This window comes from Bos javanicus, chromosome 21, assembly GCF_032452875.1.
Source record: "Bos javanicus breed banteng chromosome 21, ARS-OSU_banteng_1.0, whole genome shotgun sequence".
NCBI classification, from domain to species: Eukaryota; Metazoa; Chordata; class Mammalia; order Artiodactyla; family Bovidae; genus Bos; species Bos javanicus.
The window spans coordinates 17432423-17447826 of record NC_083888.1 but is presented as its reverse complement, the minus strand read 5'-3'; the positions used below and the strand labels follow the sequence as shown (position 1 = coordinate 17447826).

Sequence of the window (15404 nt, the reverse complement as noted above, 5' to 3'; positions counted from 1 at the left end):
TATGAAATATTTGCTATAAATTTCAAAGGAATACTAACTATTAAACATCTACAATATAAATTGAGGCCAGGTCTCTGAGACTAGGTTGTCAGATTTCAAGACTAGAAATTATGCAGATGTGAGTGACTGTCCTTTAATTCTGTGATTATTCAAAGCAATTATTTAAATATGAAATTAAGTGTCTGCTCTAACTCAAAAATATACATAATGAACAGGAGTCAGGAAGCTTTATATTCATTAGAATAAGCATCAGGAAACATATATTAGGGATTTATCCCATAACTCTTTTCCATCACTCACAAATTTAGCATTTAACTTCCAAAGAAATAACAATGGCAGATCTTCATGTTTCTAACTGATTAATTAAATAGTCCCGGCTAGATTTGAGCCCTGACAAACAGTATGCTCACAAACCTAAATGAGAAGATGCACATTTCTGAGTCATAAGCAGAGGGCATGCAAAGGCTAAATTAATGCTTACGTGTGTGCCTGCCTGTTCAGTCGCTCAGTCGTGTCCGACTCTTTGTGACCTCATTGACTGTAGCCGACCAGTCTCTTCTGTCCATGGAATTTCTCAGGCAAGAATACTGGAGTGGGTTGACATTTCCTCTTCCAGGGCATCTCCCCCACCCAGGGATCGAACTAGCATCTCCTGTGTCTCCTGCATTGCAGGCCAGTTCTTTACAGGTGAGCCATCAAGGAAGCCAAACTAATGCTTAACTCCTTTCACCCACCCACACACTCTTTATGAACATCCCCTAAGATACATTAATAATGATAGCAAGTTTATTATAAATGAATAGAAGGCTTGTGACCCTGTGTTTTTGTTTATGGGGGAAAAGCTAAGCTAATACTGTAAACTATATAAAATAGAATTGGAGTAAATCTTACCAGGAAGAAAAATAAATCTTAAATGTTACACCCTTCAGACACAATCAAGCCTTCAGATTATGTGACTAGCATTGAATTTTTATTAAATTCAGTGTTTTACTTTTCTGGTGATCAGGCAAGACCCAATCTGCTAAGTACATCAGTAGTGCATATGAAGTTTCAAGACAAATTTTCCAGAGATCCCCTCTAACCCAATAGCAGCCCCTCAGCGCTGTCTGTAATAAAATTTCAGGTCACAGCCAGCGAGCCAGGAGGGCGCCAAGAATCTACCTTTGAAAGAAATTTGGACTCAGTGTTGAGAGACAGGAACTATATTCCCACCTTATCTCCAAACATCTTTTTGACTTTGGGCAATTAAGTTAATCTTTCAGAAATTCCAAATCTGAAACTGTAAAATGAGAATTATAATACCTGTCTGCTGTTGAGTAGATCAAATCAGATAATGCACATGAAAGCTCTTTAAAGTGGAAGTGCTATACGTTTGGGAAGAATTATTCTTCTTTGACTCTGAGCTGCCCTTCAGCTGAATCCACTAGTTAAAAACCTTGTTCAAGTCCACAAGTAACTTTTTAAAGACTTTTTACAGGACTCCCTAAACTGCTGACTAGTAAGAATGAATCAAGCTAGAAAATATGATTAAGTAAAGGAAAAGTACACACACACCACCACCATACACACACGCCATTCTGCCGTTCAGCATTTCAAGTTGAACAGTGTTAATATGCTGTAAAAGTCTACACTGTTTTCCTCCACACTATGAATAGAAATCAAATTTTAACTTTTCTCATATCTTAATGTATTGTGAACTCTTTTCATGGTATCAAATGTTTTATTTATAACTTCATTTATCAACTGTGCATTAGATAATTTTATGAGAATTAGAATACCTGTCTATTTGTTTATTAATATCATACTTTTTTACTTTTCCATTATAAATATGGATGTGAACATTTCATGATTTTTATAGAAATTCCATGACACCATATATCCCTGTTTTCCCAGGATATGATTGGTTAACACTCGTTGCCCCACTGTATTTATAGTATAGCCTTTCACTCACAAAAGTGTCCAAGTTTGGTCAATAAATTATATTGTCATTCTATCTTGGTGATCCATAATAATTGCCCTTAAAGCAACTCCTGAAGGCAGAACTAAGTGAAAGATAATGATTAATTAAACTTGTTTTCTAAGTAATGTGAAACACATATATTCATCTCTGACAGTGAAGGCATTAAAAATATTCTAGTTCTAATAAATGCTGGAGAGGGAGTGGAGAAAACAGAACCCACTCACATTGTTGGTGGGAATGCAAATTGACAAAGCCACTATGGAGAACAGTATGGAGATTCCTTAAAAATAACTAGGAATAAAACTAACATATGACCCAAGAATCCCTGGGTATATACACTTAGGAAACCTTAATCGAAGATATACATGTACCCCAATGTTCACTGCAGCAGTATTTACAAAGGCTAGGACATGGATGTAACCTAGATGTCCCCTGACAGATGAACGGATGAAGAAATTTTGGTATATATATATGCAACGGAATATTACTCAGCCATGAAAAAGAACACATTTGAGCCAGTTCTAATAAGGTGGATGAACCAAGAGCCTATTACACAGAGTGAAGTAAATCAGAGACAGAAAGACAAATGTTGTATATTAACACATTAACACATATGGAATCTAGAAAGATAGTACTGATGAACCTATCTGTAAGGCAGCAATGGAGATGTAGACACAGAAAATGGACTTGTGAACATGGGAGCAGGGGGTCGGGGAGGAAAGGGTGGGAAGAATTGAAAGAGTAGCACTGAAACATATCCAGTACCATGTGTAAAATTAGATGCCAGTGGAAATCTGCTGTATGATGCAGGCAATTCAAATTTGATGCTCTGTGGCCTCTAGAGATGGGATGGGGTGGGAGGTGAGAGAGAGGTTCAAGAGGGAGAGGACATGTGTATACCTACAGCTGATTTATGTCTATATAGGGCAGAAACCAACACAATATTGTAAAGCAATTATCGTCCAATTAAAAATAAAGAAAATTAAAAATAAAAAGCAAAAGTTAGACAAAAAAATATTCTGCTCCTGTCTGTAGGTACTACATGTTCTTGTAATATTTCAAATACTGTATTTCTGTCCTTCCCTATTCCATTCCTCCCATGAATTCCATATGTCCTCAAAATTGCTAAAAGCCGGAACAAAAAGAAGTCCAGTGTAATGATATCTTGGAATGCATCTTTTCATCATCAGAAACAATTTTGAGTTAGTCTCTTGACTCTTAACCTAAAATTTGCTTTCTCTGCACATGTTGATCCTTCAATCTGAAACATACTTGCCTTGACTCTATCTCGAGAAGACATTTTTTGTGAGTTTTTGTGTTTTTGTTACTGAAGTTTAGTTGATTTACAATAGTGTGTTAGTTTCTGGAGTACAATAAACTAATTCAGTTATGTATATATAATATGTAGTACATACATATATATTGCATATATAATAGATATTAATTTCAGATTATTTTCATTATAGTTTAAGATATTGAATATAGTTTCCTGTGAAACATGGTAAGATCTTGTTATAAGATCTACTTTATGCATAGTAGTTTGTATCTGCTAATCCCAAATCCCCAAAGGGATTTATCCCTCCCTTTGCCCCTTTCCCCTTGGTAACCTGAAGTTTATTTCCTATGGTAGTGAGTCTGTTTCTGTTTGGTAAAAAAACTTATGTGTATCACTTTTTAGTTTCCACATAATATTATATGATACTTGTCTTCCTCTGCCTGAATTAGTTGACTTGGTATGACAGTATCTAGGTTCATCTATATTCTGCAAATGGCATCATTTGTTTCTTTTAAATGCCTGAGTAATATTTCATTGTATTATCATATCTTCTTTAGCCATTCCTCTGTTGATAGACACTTAGGTTGCTCCCATGTCTTGCCTATTGTAAACGGTCCTGCCTTGAACATTGGGGTGCATGTATCTTTTCAAATTATAATTTTCTTCATATATATGCCTAGAAGTAGGATTGAAGGATTGTATTGTAACTCTGTTTTTAGTTTTTAAAGGAACCTCAACACTGCCTCCATAGTGGCTGTACCAATTTATGTTCCCACCAACAGTGTGGGTGGGGTTCCCTTTTCAAGAAGCTAGACAAAATGTTTCTTCTCCTCCTCTGCCATGCTGATCTTGAAGACTGTGTGTTTCAGATGTGTAACTTGGGGAAGAAAGAAGGTTATTTCATCTGTATCTTACCTGAATTAAATGAGAGATAATCCTTTATTCTGTTAAGTCATGGAGATTTGAAGGTTGGTATGCTTTAACAGAAAAACTTACTTATCCTAATTAAAATGAATATCATTTCCAAAAATAGGGTATCACATGACAGAAGCTTGATGTATGTGATATTGGTAAGGGCATAAAGGCTGAAAAGATGATCCATGCTTAACAATGAAAACATTGAGAACAGAACATTTCCCCAAGTTTGCAATGCTAGGGAAATTTTTTTAAATAACTGTTATTAATGATATATTAGCTACTACTATGAATTTAGGAAAGTTGTTATAAGAAAGACATGAGCTGAATAAATTAACCTGTGTACAAGCAGAAATGAGTTGGAATGAAACAGAAAGAGTCTGGAAATGTGGAGCCTTGTAGGGTTGGAAAACTATTTCTGAAGCTCAAACTGTAAGAGAAGAAATTGGAAAAGACTTTGAATGACAAATGTCCAGACTAACCTTGTAGAGGGATAAAATGATTCAGGGCAAAGATCATATGGAATCTGAGAGCTTTAAGGTAATTTTAATTAAGTTGAGAGAGAGGTATGAGGGCAAAAATAAGTAGGCTAATGACTGTTATATATAATATCTCGGAAGCTATCAAGGCCCGATTACTAGCACATGGAGCTGGGTGAAAGTCAATGAATTGGAATCCAGCTACATTTTCAAAGGAATGAATCTAAGAAGATACAAGTTTGCAAAATGGCTCTGCCTGAAACTTGAGACAATTCTAGGACCTCTGATGAACCCCTCCTACAGCCAGGAGGGAATAGAGAGGAAATGGACAAATGAAACTTTCTAGAGAGCATATGCAAGACTTGACTAGAACTCCACTCCACCAGGGGTTAAAAATCTTCACAGTTTTCAAGCAGAATCACTATGATCAGTATCTGCTGCCTCCATCACCTTTCTTTTTCCAAGTGTGTTCACTACTGTCATCTTATTCTGGTTACACCATTGTGTACTGAGTGAGAGAGAAGTGAGTGAGTGTGTGTGTGTGTTTAGTGGGGAGGAGCTTAAAGAGGAGAGTAGCATTTGAGTTACCAAGTCTCTGGGTTCAGAGTTGACACTGTGGTCTTAATGAAGAGAACAGGGTACATTTCCCAGTTTGAGATCAAGGCTTGTGCTGTTTACTGCCCACGCACCACAACTACTGAGCCTGTGCTCCAGAGCCCTAGTGCCGCAACTACTGAAGCCTGTGTGCCTTAGAGCCCTTGCTCTGCGACAAGAGAAGCCACCACAATGAGAAACCCGAGTACCACACCTAAAGAGTAGCCCCCACTTACCACAACTAGAGAAAGGCCCATGAAGCAACAAAGATCCAGCACAGCCAATAAATAAATAAAGGTTTAAAAGAACTGTTGCACCTCCATTGGCATCAAAATCCAGCCTAAATGAAGGCCAGCACATTTGGTTGGCTTCCCTCATCGTAGTGGGGTTCAGTATTCCCAACTCAGGCAGAGTAAAGGCCTCCCAGGTGGTGCTAGTGGTAAAGAGCCCACCTGCCGGATGCAGGAGACATAAGAAATGTGAGCTCAATCCCTGGGTCAGGAAGATCCCCTGGAGGGCATGGCAACCCACTCCAGTATTCTTTCCTGGAGAATGCCATGGACAGAGGAATCTAGGGGGCTGCAGTCCATGCGGATCACACAGAGTCAGACATGACTGAAGTGACTTGGCAGGCAAAGCATCGAGGCAGTACTTCTGTAGGGAGGCAGTATACTAGGCTTGAGGGGAGAAATACTTCCTAGAAAGGCTATGCAGAAGTGCAAACAGGAGAATGTGGAAATGTCAGAAGTGGCAAAAAGCAAGAGCCAGATGGAGAGAGGGAAGTATAAGGGATGGCATGAGAAGCAGGCTTTAGATCGGGCTCTTTACAGCAGGGCAATGCTGGAGTTCCGCTTTTGCCTGAAAATGACTCGTGCCCTGAGGTCCTGAGAGAAGACAGTTTTTTTAAAAAATTTGTCTTTGTTTTGTTTTAGTGCAGTTCTCCAGAAAAATGAAGCCAAATTAGTGTAGAAGCTCAGTCTTCTTTTGTCAGTAAGATCATCTACACATTTTCCTAGATTCCACATACATGTGTTAATATACAATATATATTTTTTTCTCTTTCTGACTTCCTTCATTCTGTATGACAGACTTATTGGCAAAGCAGAAATAAAGACACAGACATAAAGAACTAGTGTATGGACACCAAGAGGGGTACGGGGGGTGGGATGAATTGGGATTGACATGCATACACTATGATGCATAAAACAGACAGCTAACGAGGGCCTGGGCTTCCCAGGTGGTGCTAGCAGTAAGGAGCCTGCCTGCCAATGCAGGAGATGTAAGAGACGCAGCTTCAGTCTCTGGGTCAGGAAGATCTCCTGGAGGAGGTCATGGCAACCCACTCCAGTATTCTTGCCTGGAAAATCCCATGGACAGAGGAAGCCCTACAGTCCACGGGACTGCAGAAAGTCAGACAAGACTGAAGCGATGTAGCACGCACACAATGGGAACCTAACATACAGCATGGGGAGCTCTACTCAGTGTTCTGTGATGACCTACATGAGAAATAAATCCACAAAATAAGAGAAGATATTTGTATAGGTACAGCTGAGTCACTTTTCTGTACAGTAGAAACTAAGTCAATGTTGTAGAGTAATGGCAAAATGAAGATTTTTTTGTAAAATCCAATTTTTTTTTTTTCTTAAAGATCAGTCTTCCTTCTTGGATCTGTTAATCTCTACCAAGACAGAGTCTGCTTTTATATACCCAGACCTAAACAGCCAGAGTATCCCTAAAAGACTTTGTGGTGCTTCAACTTTGATCCCCCCAATTAAGAGAACTCCACCATCTGCTTTGAGACTTCACATCTGCTTTGCCCAAATCCCCACAAGGTGATAATTACTTGGGTCAAATCTCAATTTGGTTATACATCTTAGGCTAGATGCTTGCAATTGCCGAATCTCCCTCCAGTGATAAAGAATAGTTCCATCCTTTCCCACCATATGAGTAGGAAAGGTTTAGCTTTCTATAGTATAAAATCTGATTACACAGGCTTTAAAAAACAAGATATTGCTTTTCTCCCACAACAGCAGGAGAAATAGGCAATTACTGTTGTTTCAGTGAGTCAGCTCTAGTAGGTCTACTGGGTCTGGCACTCATAGCCTTTATCTTCTGATCACAGAAAGGTTGCTGCAGCTCCAGCCATTGTATCTGAGTACAAGACAGGAAGTCTATGAAAGGAGTAAAAGTTGTTGGAAACCACATCCATTTTTGTTCATCAGAAAAGCAAGCATTTTAAAGGTTACTTCTTCCCACCCCTTTCCCAGCAGACTTCCATTTCAATTTTATTGACCAGATTTGGGTTACAAGTCTTCCCATAGATGCTGGGAAACTGGGAATCGGGTTTATTGGGATTGTCTTTGAATAACCTTGTCTTTGGCTGGGATCCCCAAAAGTTGAATTTCTCACAACAAGGAATGCTAGGAGACTAAATGATCCAATCCCTACCCTGCTCCCTATGGAGCCACGTAACAAATAGAAATAATAGGGGCTTCCCTGGTGGCTCCGCAGTGAAGAATCCACCTGCCAATGCAGCAGATGTGGGTTCAATCCCTGGGTTGGGAAGATCCTCTGAGAATGAAATGGCAACCCACTCCAGTATTCTTGCTTGGGAAATACCAGGGACAGAGGAGCCCATAGGGCCACAAAAGAGATAGGGCTTAGTGACGAAACAGTAACAACAACAGGTAGTAGATGGCATATGATACTTCACAGGTTGAAAGAAAAGAAAATGTTAATAGTCCTGCTAACATTCTTCCTATACTTAAGTACTTAAGTGAAAGTGCTGGCATAAAGCCTCGTATATAGTATGATGCTGAGTCTGGATTCCTTGGAGCTGTCCAGCTCAGAGAACGTGCCAGAATGCACCAGATAATAGCCAGTTTGCCACAAGAATAAAGACGTCTAGAATTCCCACCTGCTACTACAAGGCTTGCCACAGAGTGAGAGCTTTGCTGTTGCTTCTTACTTTTTTCTTTTTTCTTTTCTTCCTTTTTTCTTGTCATTTTTTAAAACAAGTTGTTATGTTTACAGTTTGGAATCTGTCCTCTCAGAAGCACTTGTTGACAGAGCGGGGCTACGGCGAGAGTGGCTGACACGCTCTGGATTAATCCGCACGACAGGAACCCGAGCTGGAACGCCTGCTTAGCGGATGCACCACGCATCGGACACATCCATCACCATCTGTCTCGCCTCCAGCCTGCTCAGCCGCTTCCCACCGCCTTCGGTCCCGCGCTGGTGGCCAGGGCTCTTCAAATGCCAAGAAGGACGGGACATGAGGCTGCTTTCGTCCAAGCTGTTTCGGAGCTTCCCACTGCTGAAATTAGAACTCTTTTGCTTGTATTTGTAAACTAAGTGGATGTGACAGGAGAGTTGTGGAAGAGAAATAAATCTGGAACGTTGAAATCCCTTTTTAGAGTCACATTTCTAATCATACCTGCCCTTTAAAACCCACGTACAATCATCACGGTAAGTTTCTCTGTTTACCAGTCTCGATTGCTCTCTGCAATCCCCCAGCGTGACAGGAACAAGATTTCATTATCACTCAGACCTGATGCGGGGCTGAACACAAACATAGGGCTCTCAGTGTTTCCATAAACTCTCACCTTAACAGAGCCGAGGATGGAGCGTGGGCTACTCGGAAACGCGGTGAGGTTAGAGACCACCGTGCTGCTGCCTGGGGTGGTGTGGCTCCAGGGATTTTAGAGAAGGCAGGGTAACAGCAGGAGTGGACCCCAGCTTGCCCCTGGAGGAGTTCAGCATTTCTGCCACCACCCAGATTGTAGCAGCGGAGAAGCTTCTCCCACCAGCTACTTGTTTCCAGGCCTAGAACGGGCTTTGTCCTCATTGCCTTCTCACTGGCCATGCCTTTCTGAGTAGGTCAGCTGCCTTACAGTGCAGCCCCTGGATTCAAGCATACACTTAAATTTTCTTTTCCCACCATAAGTGTTTAATGAATGGCTAAATAAGGTTCCCGTCGGAAAGGCCCGCATCCCAAGTAAAGGCCAAATGCAGTAATATTTCAGAGTTGAAACCATGCTTCCTTCATGCTAGGACGTGCCATGTCATTTATTGAAACAAAACAAAAACCAAGCAGGGCCACCACATTTGTGAATAGCTGCAGTTTGTTAAAGTTCTCTTAAAACATATGGGTGAGGGGAAAGTAAAGATAATCAGAGGGTCACTGTAAGAAAAACCTTTATGTCTGGCACCTGGAAGACCCCTGGAGAGGAAAAGAAAAATATAGTATATTAACTTATATATGTGGAATCCAGGAAAACAGTACAGGTGAACCTATTTGCAAAGCAGAAATAGGGATACAGACCTAGAGAATGAACGGGTGAACACATGGAAACCAAGACAGGGGAGATGAGTTGGAAGATTGGGATTGATGTATATATACTATTATTATAAAATAGATAACTAATCAGAACCTATGACAAAGCTAGACAGCATATTAAAGAGCAGAGACATTACTTTGCTGACAAAGGTCCGTATAGTCAAAGCTATGGTTTTTCCAGTAGTCATGTATGGATGTGAGAGTTGGACTATAAAGAAGGATGGATGCTGAAGAAGTGATGTTTTTGAACTGTGGTGTTGGAGAAGAATCTTGAGAGCCTCTTGGACTGCAAGGGTAAGAGGAGAAGGAGTTGACAGGATAAGATGGTTGGATGGCGTCACTGACTCAATGAACATGAATTTGAGCAAACTCCAGGAGATAGTCAAGGATAAGGAAGCCTCACGTGCTGCAGTTCATGGGGCCACAAAGCATTGCACACAACTTAGTCATTGAACAATAACAACTGTATAGGACAAGGGAGAAAAGGGAAGTACAATAAGTTTGTAGGACATATATTAAGCATACACTTAATTTTAATGTCACGTGTAAAACCACTTTCTTCCCCAAGGTAACTCACAGCACCCACATTATCGTCTAAGCCAGCTAACTTTTAAACACTGCAAGGTCCTCTAATTCCTCTCTGCTGTCACACAAGACATGAGGAGGGGGCTCCATAGTCAAAAGGATGGGATGGAGGCATCTAGAAGGTAGGAAGGTTGAGGAGTCAGGAGAAAACTAGCTGAGTTCATTTTCATGCCCTTAATAAAAAGAAGTCTTTTTCGGCTTGGAGGACCGATGCTACCCAGGTTACAGTGTAACTGTATTATATGCCTTTTACATTTTAATGTAAGACCAATGTTTGTTCAATTTATAATTACATAAGCTTGGGCAATGTGGTGGGTGGTACCAAGGGAAGAACAGTCCAGAATGTTGAACTACATTTTATCCTTTTAACCACAATTTTTTTTTTCAAACACGGTGTTTTTGAAGTATTTATGAATATACGTAGGGTTTACTTTGGTTGTCTATGAAGGTTGTCTATGAAGGCTTATTATCTCCTTCAATTTGTGTCTGTGCCCAGCAAGGATCAACAGCAACTATTAATCCTATTAAGCATTTACTGTTAGCTACCTATGAGACACGCAGTACTTTGAGGACTGTATTAACTGGTTCCTGGGGCTGTAATCTTAGCCACCACACTATATTGACCCCATAACACATAGATAAAACATAGCAGCAGTCAACAGATACTTTTTTTAGCTATGCGTGACTCGAGGGAGAGCTTTCAGGGGGGAGTTTGCTTTCCGGTTACTCCCTTTTTACCTGTGTGTAGCTTAACATGGAGGGACATGTAGGAAAAGAGAAGAAAACCCATTACAAGCACAGCACACACCAGCAGGTTCATTCTCCCTCCCCTCAGTCCATTTTATGATTCACGCCCTCGGGTCTATTGGCCTAAATGGATGACCCCCTAAAACTAAGTTACTTATTCTTGGCCAGTGATGATTTATTAGAATTTTTCTTGTTTTAACTGCTTTCTGAATACTTAAAGAAAGATAATAAAAAATATATATATTATGTGATAGCTCCACTTTGCCAGTGGTAACATGTGGTTAACAGCACTCTGAGCCTGCAGACCCATTCTGCAACTTTATCAGAACAGGCATCTTCTCAGAGAGGTGAATTCACTCCTTCCTCTCATTAGCTCACAGAACCTTTTGGTTACATTTCATATTTCTGAACTTGAAGCACACGTTTGAAAAGACAATGGATGAAAACCATTCTATTAAAAAGATGGAGCAAGAAAACAGTGCTCTCTGATGACTGTATTATTTTGTTTCTGTGACTGAGATTCATCATAAAATCTACAGACGAAGGACATTGGAAATGATCTGGCCCAACTTTCTGGACTTTTAGACCGAGAAACTTAAATAAAGCCACAGAACATGTTTTGACAGTTAAAACTTAGGTCTCCTGATATTCAAAACAGAATTCTTTCCAGTGTATTGATTCCTAGGGCAAGGGAGCCTGTGTTTCGTGAATTGCATAAAATAAGAAGGATTACAATGGAACAGATTTAAGGAAAAAACCCAGGAGTGGGTGGAATAGAGCTGCTCTTTAAAGAACCAGATATATAGTGCTGTGAAAGAAAACACAACTGCTTGGCTAGAACAACATGATTGAGGAAGGGCAACCTTTAAGGTCATGCTGAGAAACCAATTTGAAGGTCAGTTATGAGCAAGTCTGCAGAAAGTCTCAAACATCAGAATTAAAGGTAATGCTGTGTTGCTGATGATTCTATTATTATTCATTCAATTGCATTCACAAATTATGCCTCAATATTTAGAAGATTGATTCAAACTTGGCCTTAAAAAAATCACCATGGAGACCATAGCTAACAAGTTTGTTTCCACCAGGAAGTCTCTCATAGAGAGTCAAGCCCAGAGCACTTAAATACTGGCTAAAAAAAAAAACAAAAAACTTCCCATCTGAAAGAAAATCAGTCTGGATTCATGTAACTAAACTTAATGGAAGGAAATTCCTCCAAAAGGTTAATTTCTGCCTTCAGTAAAGCCTTCATAATGGGCCATTATATGGTAAACAGTGGAACAGAAGAATGGGGAGCGTGCATATTTGATGTCTTTGCAAAGCAATTTGGAGATAAGATACAAAACAAAGGTCCAGCCCCTGAGAAGCAACCCTATCCTTGCCACGGGAGGTGATCTATATGTGACCTAATTGATGGTTTTTCTCTAAAGACTTGTGATTTGATTTACTTTCAGGATTCTCTTTCCTAACAATTTTCTGGCCTCTACTCCCAAGCAAATCTACACAGCAAGAAAAAAAGGAATGCATCTCCATATACCCTTTGCATATAGGCCCAATACACTGTCCAATCAGCTCCCTGTCCATACAGTCATCCATTTCAGAACCTGAAAGATCTGGACTATTGACATTAATCAAATGATTTAGTAAAGGCCTGAAGTCTCCTGCTGCTGCTAAGTCGCTTCAGTCGTGTCCGACTCTGTGTGACCCCATAGACGGCAGCCCACCAGGCTCCCCTGTCCCTGGGATTCTCCAGGCAAGAATAATCGAGTGGGTTGCCATTTCCTTCTCAAACCCACTGTTAAAGGTGTTGACAAAACTGTAACACTGGGTTTAGACAATTGCTTGGTTGTTTATAAGCACATTAGGGAAATTCACAGGATGCATAAGCAATAGTGGATATAAGAGGGCTCTTAAAGGGAATGTGTTGGAAGGGGCTTTGAACTAGGTCTCGGGAATCCTGGGTATGAGCCCTATGTCTTTCCAGCTTAGTGACCTCAGGACTCATCATCTTTCACTTCAGAGTCTTCATCAGTAAAGTGTACAAGCTACATAAGACTCACTAAATTCCTTCCATCTTTATAGTTCTGTGATTTCACAGTTACACTCATTGTGTCCCTTAGAACGTCAAACACAACCACAAATAGGCATTTAATAAACATTCCTAGATAGCATCACATATGATTTTTTTTTACTTGTACGTATTCCCCCAAACCATTCCATATTTTAAAGTACTCAGCTAAACACTCTGCAAATTGCACATTTCATTTCATTTATATATTTAGGCAACTATGATGCCTTCAGGGTTATGGTTATAAATGATGGTATTGACTTGTTTTAAGAAGCAAATAACTCCAGGAAAATGTGTCCCAATAGAATCCAAAGCATTTCCACCCAAAGTCCTCCTCCTCAACCACAACCACAACCACACACACACACACACACTTAATGTAAAGTTTCAAAATGTGAAAAATTTTAAAAATTCATGTTAGCATGAGAGAATACAACAAACCAACATCATCAGAAAACACTGTTAGTCATTTTGTTGGTGTATTTTTTCCATTAAAGTAATTAACACTTTTTTTATGTGGATGCCTATAAAAATAATGTTGAATTTTCATGGATAATTCCTGTTATCATTTTAGTTCCTAGATTCCAAAATCCTAGAATGCAAACCCCAGTTTAATGTCATAGCAGGTGGATGTGTTCCTTTAAGATGCCAAAAATTACACTGTAATAATTGCTTATTTTTTGAAGATATTTTTCTATAAGAGAAAATATTTTTCAAACAAAAGGATCAAACCAAACTGATTATCTCTAAGTAAACATCAGAGGCCCACCTTGCTTTTTGGCAATTATAAAATAAACTTATCTCTTAAAATAGAACCCCCTATTCAATGGATCTCCTCTCAATGCTAATTGCTAACCTGACACTCTTCTTTCATTCATAGGCAGACCCCTTCTACTTATTTAAGTGTTGAGTATGTTGCTACATGCATCATCCCATCTGTTCAGAGTTGTCTGAACTGAAAGGCGTGACAGGGTTTTTCTTTTCACTCTGGAAGGTTTTTCAGAGATTAAATTACTTGTCTAAAGTCACACTCTCAGCAATTAAACTGGAACAAGAAACCACATCTCCTAATTCACATCTCAGCAATATTTTCAGTGTATTTGGCATGATGGAAAGGAGTGAGCCACACTGATTGTATTATTCTTTGTCATTTACTCGTGATCTTTTTATTAGATTTGAGGGCAAGATAAATATAAGTTTGAAGGTATGGTTCCTTGTAAGCATAGTACAAAAGTGAAAAGGGAAATGCATAATAGATTGTTCAGATTCGAGAAAGCCAAATTACACATACACATACTTTGCCTATCTGCTTACCAAAGTTATCATTCACCTAAAGGTTGTATATTGGGGACCTGGGGAAAGGCATGTAGGTGGTCTCAAGACAGAGGCATCTCGTGGTTTACAGAGTCCAGAGACCATGCTCTGTGTATCTGTGAATGATATATAAGGCTTCAACTGAACACCAGAAATGAATGTTGATGGCCATAAGTATGGATATTTTTGGAAGTTTGCCAGTTCTATTTAAAGCTGAAACAATGGCTGTCTGGACACCTGAATTCCTTCAAAGAGCACCAAGCTGACTGATAATACCAAGCAGTTCTTGGATTTTAGAAACTCCTGAGTATTTAACTGGTTATCTGAAAGGGATTTCTGGACTCTTATGTAATTTTGTGACTTTTTAGTCTGGGAATCTCATGTAAAATATAAGTAGAAAATTTAAGTTTGTTTATTCCAGTAAAATACTTGATTGCCAGAAACTTTGTGATTGAAAAAGTTTGCGATAGATGAGATAGAGGGGCACTTTATAAATCATCTAAAGGAAACCTTGGGCTTCCCTGGTGGGTGAGAATCCAAGCGCCAGTGCAGGGGACATGGGTTCGATCCTTGGTCCAGGAAGATCCCACATGCCGCAGAACAACTAAGCCTGTGGGCCTAAACTGCTAAGCCCGTGCCTGAGAGCCCGTGCTCCATGACAAAAGGAGCCACCACAATGAGAAGCTTGTGGGTGGCAAGGAAGAGTAGTCCCTTCTCACTACAACTGGAGAGAGCTGGCATGCAGCAATGAAGACCCAATGCAGCCAAAAAATTGTAAAAAGGAGCCTATAATCCACATATGCAAACACATACATGTGAAAAAACAACGACTGAGCAATAGACCACACACACAGACTGATCTTTATGACTCATACCTTCTTCCACGCATGTAAAGGCTCCACTACACAATACCATGTTCTGGAAAAACCAAAAGCAGTGGGTCAAGCCAGTCTGGATTGAAATACCCACTCCTCTCCATGTTCACTGAATAATCTCAAGCAAGTGGCTCGACATATCTGAGTTTCAAGGAAAATCAGTTATTGTCAAGTTCGACACAGACTACAACTGGGTCAGAATTTTTTTTTTTTTTTTTTTACAATCAAGGCATCTTTTGAACCAGAAGTTCTCTC

The 15404-nt window shown here is 39.7% G+C and overlaps 1 long non-coding RNA gene across 1 annotated transcript; it reads left to right on the top strand.

Annotated features, from left to right (window-relative positions):
• Positions 1-561: 561 nt before the first annotated feature.
• LOC133234140 (uncharacterized) lies at positions 562-8633 on the top strand. Its single transcript, XR_009732039.1, has 3 exons — positions 562-687; positions 6873-7056; positions 8258-8633. It is a non-coding gene; the product is annotated as an uncharacterized LOC133234140 (long non-coding RNA).
• Positions 8634-15404: the final 6771 nt, after the last annotated feature.